The sequence below is a fragment of the Oncorhynchus keta genome, chromosome 16 (genome assembly GCF_023373465.1).
Source record: "Oncorhynchus keta strain PuntledgeMale-10-30-2019 chromosome 16, Oket_V2, whole genome shotgun sequence".
Classification (NCBI taxonomy): Eukaryota; Metazoa; Chordata; class Actinopteri; order Salmoniformes; family Salmonidae; genus Oncorhynchus; species Oncorhynchus keta.
Window position 1 is genome coordinate 14,844,643 of NC_068436.1, and position 9,271 is coordinate 14,853,913.

Consider the following 9,271-nt stretch of genomic DNA (forward strand, 5'->3'; position numbering starts at 1 on the left):
AATACTTTAAGACTTTTACTCAAGTAGTATTTTACTGGGTGACTTTCACTTTTATTTGAGTCATTTTCTATTAAGTAATATTTACTTTTACTCAAGTATGACAATGTAGTACTTTTCCACCACTGCTCTACACACACACACACACACACACACACACACACACACACACACACACACACACACACACACACACACACACACACACACACACACACACACACACACACACACACACAGCAAGTGAGCACAGACAGGTCAGACCAAAAAAACAGATGTCTTGTTTCTCAGCACCTCTCTAATCCCCAACCCTTTCTGTAGTGACAGCATAATGATATGTCCCATTCCTGCACTGTCTGCTCTCCCTGAGGTTGCAGTGACAGTGGGTGGTGGTAGGGGGCGCTGTGTTGTGCACTATATGGGCCCCAGTCCCAGTGGTTCTGGTTGTGGCTGTACTAACAGGGCTCTATCTGGCACTGTGAGTGTCTGTGGCTGCAGTGGGAAGAGGCAGCTGCTAGATGGGCCCCAGTCCCAGTGGTTCTGGTTGTGGCTGTACTAACAGGGCTCTATCTGGCACTGTGAGTGTGTGTGGCTGCAGTGGGAAGAGGCAGCTGCTGGATGGGCCCCAGTCCCAGTGGTTCTGGTTGTGGCTGTACTAACAGGGCTCTATCTGGCACTGTGAGTGTGTGTGGCTGCAGTGGGAAGAGGCAGCTGCTAGATGGGCCCCAGTCCCAGTGGTTCTGGTTGTGGCTGTACTAGCAGGGCTCTATCTGGCACTGTGAGTGTGTGTGGCTGCAGTGGGAAGAGGCAGCTGCTAGATGGGCCCCAGTCCCAGTGGTTCTGGTTGTGGCTGTACTAGCAGGGCTCTATCTGGCACTGTGAGTGTGTGTGGCTGCAGTGGGAAGAGGCAGCTGCTAGATGGGCCCCAGTCCCAGTGGTTCTGGTTGTGGCTGTACTAACAGGGCTCTATCTGGCACTGTGAGTGTGTGTGGCTGCAGTGGGAAGAGGCAGCTGCTAGATGGGCCCCAGTCCCAGTGGTTCTGGTTGTGGCTGTACTAACAGGGCTCTATCTGGCACTGTGAGTGTGTGTGGCTGCAGTGGGAAGAGGCAGCTGCTAGATGGGCCCCAGTCCCAGTGGTTCTGGTTGTGGCTGTACTAACAGGGCTCTATCTGGCACTGTGAGTGTGTGTGGCTGCAGTGGGAAGAGGCAGCTGCTGGATGGGCCCCAGTCCCAGTGGTTCTGGTTGTGGCTGTACTAACAGGGCTCTATCTGGCACTGTGAGTGTGTGTGGCTGCAGTGGGAAGAGGCAGCTGCTAGATGGGCCCCAGTCCCAGTGGTTCTGGTTGTGGCTGTACTAACAGGGCTCTATCTGGCACTGTGAGTGTGTGTGGCTGCAGTGGGAAGAGGCAGCTGCTGGATGGGCCCCAGTCCCAGTGGTTCTGGTTGTGGCTGTACTAACAGGGCTCTATCTGGCACTGTGAGTGTGTGTGGCTGCAGTGGGAAGAGGCAGCTGCTAGATGGGCCCCAGTCCCAGTGGTTCTGGTTGTGGCTGTACTAACAGGGCTCTATCTGGCACTGTGAGTGTGTGTGGCTGCAGTGGGAAGAGGCAGCTGCTGGATGGGCCCCAGTCCCAGTGGTTCTGGTTGTGGCTGTACTAACAGGGCTCTATCTGGCACTGTGAGTGTGTGTGGCTGCAGTGGGAAGAGGCAGCTGCTAGATGGGCCCCAGTCCCAGTGGTTCTGGTTGTGGCTGTACTAACAGGGCTCTATCTGGCACTGTGAGTGTGTGTGGCTGCAGTGGGAAGAGGCAGCTGCTAGATGGGCCCCAGTCCCAGTGGTTCTGGTTGTGGCTGTACTAACAGGGCTCTATCTGGCACTGTGAGTGTGTGTGGCTGCAGTGGGAAGAGGCAGCTGCTAGATGGGCCCCAGTCCCAGTGGTTCTGGTTGTGGCTGTACTAACAGGGCTCTATCTGGCACTGTGAGTGTGTGTGGCTGCAGTGGGAAGAGGCAGCTGCTATATGGGCCCCAGTCCCAGTGGTTCTGGTTGTGGCTGTACTAACAGGGCTCTATCTGGCACTGTGAGTGTGTGTGGCTGCAGTGGGAAGAGGCAGCTGCTGGATGGGCCCCAGTCCCAGTGGTTCTGGTTGTGGCTGTACTAACAGGGCTCTATCTGGCACTGTGAGTGTGTGTGGCTGCAGTGGGAAGAGGCAGCTGCTAGATGGGCCCTGCCGCTGACCCCATTCATCCCAACAGCAGGTGTCATGTCGCGTTGCCCTCACATGCACACAGATGCACACACAGATGAGGGTATGTGTGTGTGGGGGGGACCTGGAACTACTTACAGCATAGCTGAGAACAAAGGGGGGAAATCAAGAAGAAATGCAGCCTCTTGGAATAACTCTCACCACAATGCCCAGACAGAATCCCAAACTCACCCCCAGAAGCACGAGAAAACCTGATTTCTCTCTTTCAAAGCAGCACAAATAGAAAACCTTTTAAATGAAAGGTTCCAGACCCCCTTTATGAAAAGGACCTCACACTAAGTTGTGTGTAATTCCTACTAGAAACAGGTTTATTTACCAAAAAATAATAAGATTTAATGCCAAGTGTTAGACTACAAATAAAGGACAACAAGGAGTGGGAGGAGAGGAAGGGGGGAGTGGAGGATCAGGAAGGAGTGGAAAGTTTCTCTTTGCTTGTGCTTGTTGTTCTCCGTCCTGTGTTTACGTGACACACTGTGTTTTCACATGGAGGAGTAGCTACGGGAACACAGTCCTGGGACCGTCTGCGTAGAGAGAATGCCCTCCTCGGAAAAAAACATTGGAAAACAATAAATATGCTAATTGAATTTGGACATCTGCGATGACAACAAGCTCTCCGGTCCTGCGCTGCGGGCTGTGCTGTGTGTGAGGGGGAATTCAACAACGTCCCTCTCGGCTTTCATTATAAAACAATATGAACATTTTCCGAGAAAGTGAGCAATGGCTCTGACAAGTGCAAAGAGCCAACTACAATACTGGGGAGAGATGGTAGTAAGAAGAAACCTTGCCACCCACGTTGTTTAAAAAGCATGCTTTCAAACACAGGCACTGAACTGCAAAACCACTAAAACCCCTGTCTTACCCATACTGTCCTATTCACTTTAGGTGAAATAAGCCCGTCTTTACTCCCCTCGGCCTGGCCCATCCGGGAAGGGATTTTCCATGTCTAATGCTGTATTATGTACCCGGTGTGGGACTTGGTTCGTATCTCAAATGGCACACTATTCTCCATATAGTGTACTACTTTTGACCAAAGCCCTATCAAAAGTAGTGCACTAGATACGCAACGTGGTGCCATTTGCGGACTCAGCCTGGGACTGCCACTGCTTCGTCACCCAGACAGTCACTCTGAGTAATACAACACAGTCACAGTGTGTTTCCATGAATGAATAATTAAAATGATACATGCTGACCTGGCCCACTCCAGGGAGCTCCGGCACAGCTTGAGATCATGTCATAAAATAAGAAATCTTGTTGGAGAACCATTTGCTCCTGATTTTAGCTCGCCACACACACACACACACACACACACACACACACACACACACGCGCGCAATCTGCGGTAGAGCAGGCGTGATATCGTGCTATTACACAGTCTAGTGTGATGACACTCTTTCACAGGTTCGGCAAGTATTCAGACCCCTTGACTTTGTCAATATTTTGTTACGTTAGTTAACAAACCGATTACCGACCATTTCGAATCTCACCGTACCTTCTCCGCTATGCAATCTGGTTTCAAAGCTGGTCCTGGGTGCACCTCAGTCACGCTCAAGGTCCTAAACGATATCATAACCGCCATCTTTAAGAGACATTACTATGCAGCCGTATTCATTGACCTGGCTAAGGCTTTCGACTCTGTCAATCACAACATTCTTATTGGCAGATTCAACAGCCTTGGTTTTTAATTTTTTTTAAAATTTTACCTTTATTTAACCAGGCAAGTCAGTTAATAACACATTCTTATTTTCAATGACGGCCTGGGAACAGTGGGTTAACTGCCTGTTCAGGGGCAGAACAGGACTAGTACCTTCCGGTTACTAGTCCAACGCTCTAACCACTAGGCTACGCTGCCGCCCCAATGATTGATTCTCTTGGTTCACCAACTACTTCTCCGATAGAGTTCAGTGTATCAAATCGGAGGGCCTGTTGGCCGGACCTCTGGCAGTCTCGATGGGGGTGCCACAGGCTTCAATTCTCGGACCAACTCTCTTCTCTGTATACATCAATGATGTCGCTCTCGCTGCTGGTGATTCTTTGTTCCACCTCTACGCAGACAACATTATTCTGTATACCTCTGGCCCTTCGTTGGACACTGTGTTAACTAACCTCCAGATGAGCTTCAATGCCATACAACTCTCCTTCCGTGGCCTCCAACTGCTCTTAAATGCAAGTTAAACTAAATGCATGCTCTTCAACCGATCGCTGCCCGCACCTGCCCGCCCGTCCAGCATCACTACTCTGGACGGTTCTGACTTAGAATATGTGGACAACTACAAATACCTAGGTGTCTGTTTAGACTGTAAACTCTCCTTCCAGACTCACATTAAACATCTCCAATCCTAAAATAAAATCTAGAATCGGCTTCCTATTTCGCAACAAAGCATCCTTCACTCATGCTGCCAAACATACCCTCGTAAAACTGACCATTCTACCGATCCTCAACTTCGGCGATGTCATTTACAATATAGCCTCCAACACTCTACTCAACAAATTGGATGCAGTCTATCACAGTCTCATCCGTTTTGTCAACAAAGCCCCATATACTACCCACCACTGCGGCCTGTATGCTCTCGTTGGCTGGCCCTCGCTTCATACTCGTCGCCAAACCCACTGGCTCCAGGTCTTCTACAAGTCTTTGCTAGGTAAAGCCCTGTCTTATCTCAGCTCACTGGTCACCATAGCAGCACCAAGCCATAGCACGTGCTCCAGCAGGTACAGTATATCTCACTGGTCACCCCCAATACCAATTCTTCTTTTGGCCACCTCTCCTTCCATTTCTCTGCTGCCAATGACTGGAACGAACTGCAAAGATCTCTGAAGCTGGAGACTCTTACCTCTCTCACCAGCTTTAAGCACCAGCTGTCAGAGCAGCTCACAGATCACTGCACCTGTACATAGCTCATCTGTAAATAGCCCATCCAATCTACCTCATCCCCATACTGTATTTATTTAATTTATTTATCTTGCTCCTTTGCACCCCAGTATCTCAACTTACACATTCATCCTCTACACATCCTACCATTCCAGTGTTTAATTGCTATATTGTAATTAATTTGCCATTATAGCCTATTTATTGCCTTACCTCTCTTATCCTACCTCATTTGCACATGCTGTATATAGATTTTCCTACTGTATTATTGATTGTATGTTTGTTTATTCCATGTGTAACTCTGTGTTGTTGTATGTGTCAAACTGCTTTGCTTTATCTTGGCTAGGTCTCAGTTGCAAATGAGAACTATTTCTAAACTAGCCTACCTGTTTAAATAAAGGTGAAAAATAAAATCAAACGTTACAGCCTTATTCTAAAATGGATTAACATATGTTTTTCCCCTCATCAATCTACACACAATACTCCATAATGACAAAGCAGAAACAGTTTTTTAGACATATTTGCAAATGTATTAACAATAAAAAACTGAAATATCACATTTACATAAGTATTCAGACCCTTTCCTCAGTATTTTGTTGAAGCACTTTTGGCAGCGATTACTCGAGTCTTGAGTATGACGCTACAAGCTTGGCACACCTGTATATGGGGAGTTTCTCCCATTCTTCCCTGCAGATCCTCTCAAGCTCTGTCAGGTTGGATGGGGAGCATCGCTGCACATCTATTTTGATTTTGATGTTCGATCGGGTTCAAGTTCTGGCTCTGGCTGGGCCACTCAAGGACATTCAGAGACTTGTCCCAAAGCCACTCCTGCTTTGTCTTGGCTGTGAGCTTAGGGTCGTTGTCCTGTTGAAAGGTGAACCTTTGCCCCAGTCTGAGGTCCTGTGTGCTCTGGAGCAGGTTTTCATCAAGGATCTCTCTGTACTTTGCTCAGTTCATCTTTTTCCTTGATCCTGACGAGTTTCCCAGTCCCTGCTGCTGAAAAACATCCCCACAGCATGATGCTGCCACCACCATGCTTCACCGTAGGGATGGTGCAGGTTTCCTCCAGACGTGACGCTTAGCATTCAGGCAAAAGATAATCTTGTTTCTCATCGTCTGAGAGTCCTTTAGGTGCCTTTTGGCAAACTCCAAGTGGGCTGTCATGTGCCTTACTGAGGAGTGGCTTCCTTCTTGCCACTACCGTAAAGGCCCGATTGGTAGTGCTGCAGAGATGGGAGAACCTTCCAGAAGACCAACCATCTCCACAGAGGAACTCTAGAGCTCTGTAAGAGTGACCATCGGGTTCTTGGTCATCTCCCTGACCAAGGCCCTTCTCCTCCGATTGCTCAGTTTGGCTGGGCGCCCAGGTCTAGGAAGAGTCTTGGTGGTTCCAAACTTCTTCCATTTAAGAATGATGGATGCCACTGTGTTCTTGGGGACCTTCAATACTGCAGAAATGTTTTGGTACCCTTCCCCAGATCTGTGCCTCGACAAAATCCTGTCTCGGATCTCTACTGGCAATTCCTTCAACCTCATGGCTTGGTTTTTGCTCTGACATGCAATGTCAACTGTGGGACCTTATATAGACAGGTGTGTGCCTTTCCAAATCATGTCCAATCCATTGAATTTACCACAGGTGGACTGCAATCAGGTGGTAGGAACATCTCAAGGATGATCAATGGAAACAATTTTGAGTCTCATAGCAAAGGGTCTGTTTTCGGTTTGTCATTACGGAGTATTGTTTGTAGATTGGTGAGGAAAAAAATGTATTTAATGCATTTTAAAATAAGTCTAATTTAATAAAATGTGGGAAAAGTCAAGGGGTCAGAATACTTTCCGAATGCACTGTAGAGTCTCAGATCAGTATATAGAACCTGACAGAGGGCTGTCAGAAACGACTGTGGACATCATGCCTATATCCTCTAGCTCACATCTATATTTTCCATGTTATGTATCACTGTCTATACACACTGTCTATACACCTAAAAGGGTTTTCGGCTGTCCCCATTGGAGAACCTTTTGAAGAACCCTTTTTGGTTCAATGTAGAAGAATCCTTTTGGTTTCAGGTAGAACCATTTTGGTTCCAAGTAGAACCCCTTTTGCGTTCTATATAAAACTCTTTCCACAGAGGGTTCTACCTGGAATCCAAAAGGGTATTTCTACCTGGCACCAAAAAGGCTTCTCCTATGGGAAGGCTGAAGAACCCTTTTGGAACCTTACTGTCTAAGAGTGTATGTAACACTGTGTCCAATAGAACACGCCCATGTACAGATATTTCATCTCCCATACTAAGGCGTTGCAGCGCTCTTTTGTTGAAATCCTCATTCATATTACTAACAATCCTGACTGATGAATGTAACCCATCTTTGTGGTGGGTAACGTCGGTCGGTGTGGCTGAAAAATGTGGAAATACCCCTCAGACTTCAAACCTCTTAATAACTTCACTCCCAGGACCCCCTGGTTTCAAACCACACACACACACACACACACACACACACACACACACACACACACACACACACACACACACACACACACACACACACACACACACACACACACACGAACACACACACTCTCCTCCAAGGGCTCCGACTCTGCCCTTTAACAGTGACTCTAATTCATCTCCTCACATCCACATGATGACTTTGAACTCTGTTTCCACAGTATAAGTAGTATATATATTGCCCACTTTCTTTCCCCCCTCTTCAACGACAAAAGACCCCCCTCCCTTAACAATGTAAAACAATCGGAACACCCAAATCATGGGGGGTGCAATGAAAACTAAGGTCTGGCCATGTCCTGCTCTGGCCGGAATACAGTGTGCCTAAATCATTCCTAATACATGGTCAAGGGATTATCCTGGCAGAGCAGGAAAGATTTCCAGCTAATCTATATCGGAATGCTTGGTGAGGACAAGGTAAAGGAAGTGGCCGAGACTAGGAGGGTTGCTGCTCTTGGAAGCCAACACTCTTCATCATTTTTTTGCATGGCAATTACGGGGTGGATTGATGCGAGAGAGAGAAGCTAGAACCTATTTCTGGTCCTCTGGAACAACACATTTGCCTTGAAATTACAGAAGGAAGCTATCACTATTGTGTAATTTTGTGGTAAGAGGAAGGTTTCCGAGCACCAAAACTGGCAACGTGGGAAAACAATAACACCAGGGATGTGTAATGAACACCTGATAATACCGTGTCAGTTGGTGGCCTGACCTTATATGGTATTTCCTGACCTCTGAGATTATAACTGAGATGTTTTAATTAGGCCAAGATCACCTACTATTATGGTGCAATTGGTATTTATATGCCTTGCTGGCAGCAGGGTGCACCACTGCCCTGTGCTTAATTTCTCAAGCAGCTCTGTAAAGGCATAGAGGGAACATGAGGTAGGGAGGGGGAGCAGAGCAGAGAGAAGCCCACAGAGAAGGAATCAATTACATGATGATTTAATCAATGGAGGAAAGCGCGAAAGCAGTAAATTTAGTTTACAAAAAGGCTGGTCAATAACTCAATTCAACTGTGCAGTGGAGGCAGCTGTTGGGGTGGGTTTAGGAGGGGGGAGGAGTGTGTGTGTGTGTGTGTGTGTGTGTGTGTGTGTGTGTGTGTGTGTGTGTGTGTGTGTGTGTGTGTGTGTGTGTGTGTGTGTGTGTGTGTGTGTGTGTGTGTGTGTGTGTGGAGGAGGGGGGACGTTCTGGCAGGGACGGAGATGGGCGCAGTTTTAATTAGTTCTGTATTGGAAGTGGAACAGTGGGAGCGTTGTGGAGCGGGACGGAACAGCTGCAGCGGGGTGCAGGGATCGCTTGCTGGCCGACTGGCTAGAAGTCTGGCTGGGCTCTCCCTCCCTCCATCCATCCCTCCTCTCCTTCTCTGCTGTGCCAGCTCAGGTGTCTGGGTCTGCCTGGGGAGCGCTGGGTGGCACACACGGTTGTGTGGCTCTGCGTTGGTTGGCAGCGGGTGGGTAAAGGCCTGGGGCTGGGGGCGGTGTGGGGGAATGTATGAAAGGGCTGGTGGCTCGCTGAGCAGGCTGCCCCGAGGGATCCATGTATGAGAGAGGCTGGGAGCCAAGGGCCTGTCACCGGCCAGCCAGCCCGGCACTCTGCCCTGCTCTTACAGGGCCAGGGCCCAGGGGCCGACACAGACA